This window comes from Pyrgilauda ruficollis, unplaced genomic scaffold (genome assembly GCF_017590135.1).
Source record: "Pyrgilauda ruficollis isolate IOZ18807 unplaced genomic scaffold, ASM1759013v1 scaffold4, whole genome shotgun sequence".
In the NCBI taxonomy this organism is placed as follows: Eukaryota; Metazoa; Chordata; class Aves; order Passeriformes; family Passeridae; genus Pyrgilauda; species Pyrgilauda ruficollis.
Window position 1 is genome coordinate 15,030,949 of NW_024525489.1, and position 4,631 is coordinate 15,035,579.

The 4,631-nt window shown below is 39.8% G+C and overlaps 1 long non-coding RNA gene across 1 annotated transcript; it reads right to left on the bottom strand.

Moving 5' to 3' along the window:
• Positions 1-1,716: 1,716 nt before the first annotated feature.
• Positions 1,717-4,252, bottom strand: LOC121358743. Its single transcript, XR_005955941.1, has 2 exons — positions 4,172-4,252; positions 1,717-2,632 (listed from the first exon to the last, which is right to left on the bottom strand). It is a non-coding gene; the product is annotated as an uncharacterized LOC121358743 (long non-coding RNA).
• Positions 4,253-4,631: the final 379 nt, after the last annotated feature.

Consider the following 4,631-nt stretch of genomic DNA (forward strand, 5'->3'; position numbering starts at 1 on the left):
CATAAAGATGCTCATCTTCTGTGAATAAAGGGTTTGTGCTGGGAGAATCATGAGGAAATGTTTAACATGGTAAGAAGGAGGCAGTGAAGTTATGAAGGCTTGTCTGAGGTTGTTTGTGTGCTTCACACCATTTACCCACGTGGGGCTGCTGCTGTGAGAACTGTACATGCTACAGCTTGTGCATGACTCTACTTGGTAGTAGCACAGGCTGATTCTGGGTGCTTTCCCTGTCACTTGTGCTTCTCTGCCTGCTTGTTGTCTCCTGTGATGTGTGACTGCAGAACTTATTTATATGCATGACTCAACCGCACGGGCCTCAACTTGATTTTTATCAAATGCATAAGTATATGTAGGGAGGAATGGTCAAGAACTGTTTCTATTTCATGAAACAATGGATTCATGATGAGTAGGACAATTGCAGTGAGAGAGCTCAGATAGATCAACTCGCAGCAAATGGAGATTTTAAATACTGTCATTAAGCCTGGAATTCAGCATCCTTGCCGTTTCTCTGAAGGCAGGTAGGTCAGTAGAATGAGCAGACACGTTGTATGGAGAACTTCTGCCCTCAGTTCAGGAGCATCAGGTCTTCCAAACCAGATATTTTTTCCTTTCCAGTCAAAATAATATGTGCAAATTTGCGTGCAGGCTTTGAGGAGAGAAGGTGAGTTGGTGGAAAAAGTCTGAACTTCTTTTGGTACTTATACCTTAATGAGAATTAAATTTGTATTGCTCCCCAATGCCCTTAAGGTTCACAGGCAGTAATTCCATGTCCTTTCATATGTAGTGGGTGAATGAATAATGAATGCTGGTGCTCTGTGACAAAGAGTAGAATGATGTTGCCTTAAAGAAGAATTAGGACTGCATTACACCTGCCTCAGGCTCTCTCAGCAGAGAGGGAGGCTGTAGGGTTTTTAAACTGCAGAGATGAGGAAGTGTCATTTTAGAAAGTACTGGTAGGCCTGGAGCCATTTAACAGGCTTGAGTGAAACTTCCATGCGCTGCCAGATGAAGAAGGGAAGTAATCAGTCCAGAAGTGTCTGCTTCTATAATTTCAGAGTTGCAGCAGCTGCCTGGGATTAAATCATCATAATCTCTTCACTAAAGGGCTGATTTTTTTTTTTTTTTTTCATCATGAACCCTTTTACACTGGAAAGGAAGATTTGCACTGTACACTAGGGAAAGTTTTTCCTTGGAAGATGTTCTTGCTATGTTCATTCTCAAAAGTGGCTAATTTGGGGCAATTTACTTGGGAGTATTTCCAAAAGTGCTTATTTTTTCCTTCTGTCCAAAAGAGAATTATCAGATGTATAAACAAAAGTGTGAAAGATGATAATCTCTAGTAGGTGCACTCCAAGATGCTATTGTTACCTTATTCCTAATTCTCTGCATGTTGTGAAACAATGATAGTCAACTCCTACATCTTGCTTTCTCCCAGCAAAGGGTCTGCGTGGCTCCATGCCCAGGGGAGGGCAGATCTTTCTCCCACCAAATGCCTCCTCCTTCATGTCATACTGAATGAAGCTTGTAGCAGAATTAGAGGCAGTATCTCTTCCCACTAAGACTGCTTTAGTTGACCCATTTTCTATCCCTCTCCACCCTGCCTGTGAAGCTGGTGACTCATAGAGGAAAAGCATTCCTCTTGCCCTCCCCCAGAAGTGGATTTCTTTTTTTTTTTATGCTGGAGACACTTTCTACTGCAAGTAAAAGACACCAAGGTCTTTTCAGAGGTTTTTATTTATTTTTTTTTCAGATCCAACAACATAGTATATAAGTAGATGCATCTAAAAGTTGCAGTGTAGCTTTAGTTTGCTGTTTAAGCACAAAACAAAATGAGAAATTGACTGCAAGGGAAATAAGAAATGTAAAGACAAGATGAGAGATCTTAATTGTCTGAAAACTTTTCTGTTACCTATGTAAAGTTTGTGAGTGATACTGAGTGATGGAATTGGTTCCCATCTACCTTGTGGTTTTCTTTTTTTAGCATCTGTGGTCAGCTGGCTCACCCCCTGGAGAGAGTCTTTGGTAAACTGGACAAGGTCAGGAGGAGTTTGCCACCTCACCAGTTTGCTTGATGTAGGGCTGAGCTTGTGCTGGCGATGAAATATGCAATTGACAATGGAGTGGAACATCTGATCAGGTTCTGTGAATTGCAGTAATGGTCTAATTCGTTCAGTGAGAGGAACAGAATGAATTTTATTTTTGCAACTGGTTTTGTGGACAGTTTTTCACAGATGTTACTTGACACACTGCTTAAGAGGGACTGTGTAGTCTGTCACCAAGTCAAATGAGATCAAAGCCCTAAAAAGTAGCCAGCCAGAAAACTAAATGAAGAATGTGCATGGTTGAATGAGCAAAGAGCAGACTGGTGGAGCATTGCTAGAAGGAAATCTGGAAGACATTAGGCTGTGATGAAGAAACATAGTTCTATCTTCTGGTGAATATTTGACATCTCTTCAGTCCATCCCACCACCTCCATCTTAGCCAGCTGCATGAGAACTCCTGTGGGCAGCAGAGAGTCACCAGCAGCATTGTGGTGCTCTCAGAATGAGAGCTGAATGAATATAATCAGCTGTAATTGCACCACTGGGCTGCTTCATGTACGGGAGTACTCTTGTGTCGTAGGAGAGAGTGCCTGAAACAAGGAAGGGAGATAACATAACGCTGTTGCCTAGTGGTGACTGTTTTTCACTTGTGTCTTTCAAAGTGTTCCTTGATGCAGGAGAACAGTTTTTTAGTGTAATTCAAAGCAAGCAGCACAATTACAGTGCGTGGTGTTTTGGCTTGAAGGGTCTGAGTGAATGCAGACTTCTGTGCAGGTGGTGGCACTGTGCAACTTTTTTTTTTGTGTGTTAAGTTTTTTTGGTTTTTTTTTTTTTTTTTTTTTTTTCCCTTAAGTACAGAGGAACCCAGTGTTTTATAAAATACTTCATTCAGTAGATGAACTTTGGGAAAGGCAGTTGTGTGTAGTGTTTTTGAGATAGAAGATATGTGATTAGCTCTGTGGTTGTGGCAAAGCAGAACTGTTTATTCTAAAGCTGTTTAACAACAAATATCCAGTCAGTTGTTCATAACCAATTCCAAAATTTTCCTTAGTAGCTTGTCTTATTGTCTGTTTGTTGTGGTGGTGAGAAGTTCCCAGTACTTAAACTCAAGTTTTCCTAAGTTTTTTTTAGGGTCTCTGTTTCTTTTTCAAATCTTGTGGTTGATGGCTGAAGTTGCTTTATTATTCTTTAAACATCATCCGATATGCACTTGTTTCTGTTTGTTATTAAGATTTTTTTTTGGCTAATTGTATTTTTCATCCAGTGGCATTTCCCTAATTTTTTTTTACATACAATTTCTTAAAGTAAAGCTAGCACTCTACCAAAAGCTAGCAAGTCCAGAAAAGAGTACTATCTTATTACCATAGCTGATTTTATTAAACAAATGTCAGGTCAGTTGTTAGCATAAGTTTTCCCATTAACCCTTCCCCCCCCACCCCAATATAAAGGCCTCTGAGATGCATTCCTTTCTTGAAATCACCCACCTTCCACTAAGTAAATTTGTTTTTAGAGGTTATTTTCTGTGGAAAACCTTTTCTCTGAAGAAAGGACACCCAGCAGATTCAGGTCCTCAGTTAGAAGGTGAAATGGGTTAAAAGTTACCAGCTCTGGACCAGGCCTGTATGTGACACAGTTTTGTGTCTGTTGCAGCCTGTTGTAGGAAAATGGAGAAGTACCAAGGGTTCAGAAAATTTCCAGTTTGAAATGTACCTCATCAGTCTATATGTGCACTAACTCTCTCTGTTACAATGATAACTGGATGCTGCTTTTTTTTCTTGCTTGTGTATGAATCCCTTTGAAGCAAATAACTTGATCTCGCATTTTTGCTAATCCTCTGCCTTTAATCTTGTTCTTGAATTTTGTTGCTTAGATGCAGAAAGAAGGAGCTCTTTATGCTCCTAATGGAAATATAACCTTTTAGTCAGAACTTAAGGATTATGAAAATTTATAGTTTCAGCAGCAAATGCAGTTCCTGTCTGCCAACAGTACCCTCTGCTTACTAAGCTGTACCTATTTTGTCACCAGAAATTTTTTAAAGTGTTTTCTCAGTGTTCGGTTTCAATAGGAAGTTAGTTTTATGGGGAAGACACAAGAGTTACAAAAGATTTAGGAAACTCATGCTGACCTACCTCCATTATATTTTTCACTGGTTATGTGGAGAATCATGCTCATCTCTGTCCTGTTGCTAGGTTATTCTGTGACCTTGGGTAAGTCGGCTCAGCTCTTTGAGTTTTGTTCCTTATCAGAGGTGAAAATAACCCACCAAATAAAGCTCCTGCCTCAAGAGTGGCCCTTTTCAGTCTCAGGCTGTAAGTACATAGGCTCTGAAGCATTTCCTCTAATAACAGTACCTAAACTAATACTATCTTTTGAAAATCACCCCTCAAGAGAAATCATATCTTTAAAAGGCACCTATTTTTCTCTTTTACCTACTGTCTTTAGAGAGAGATGAATGTTACCTCTAGGTGTTTCAAGAAATATTTTTGAGAACCAAAAATTTGAGATTTGTTCCTATAACAAATTGAGCCTTGTTCCTATAGCAATTAGCTACGCTAGGGTGTGCATTAGTAAGCTGCTGGTGCTGCTCTT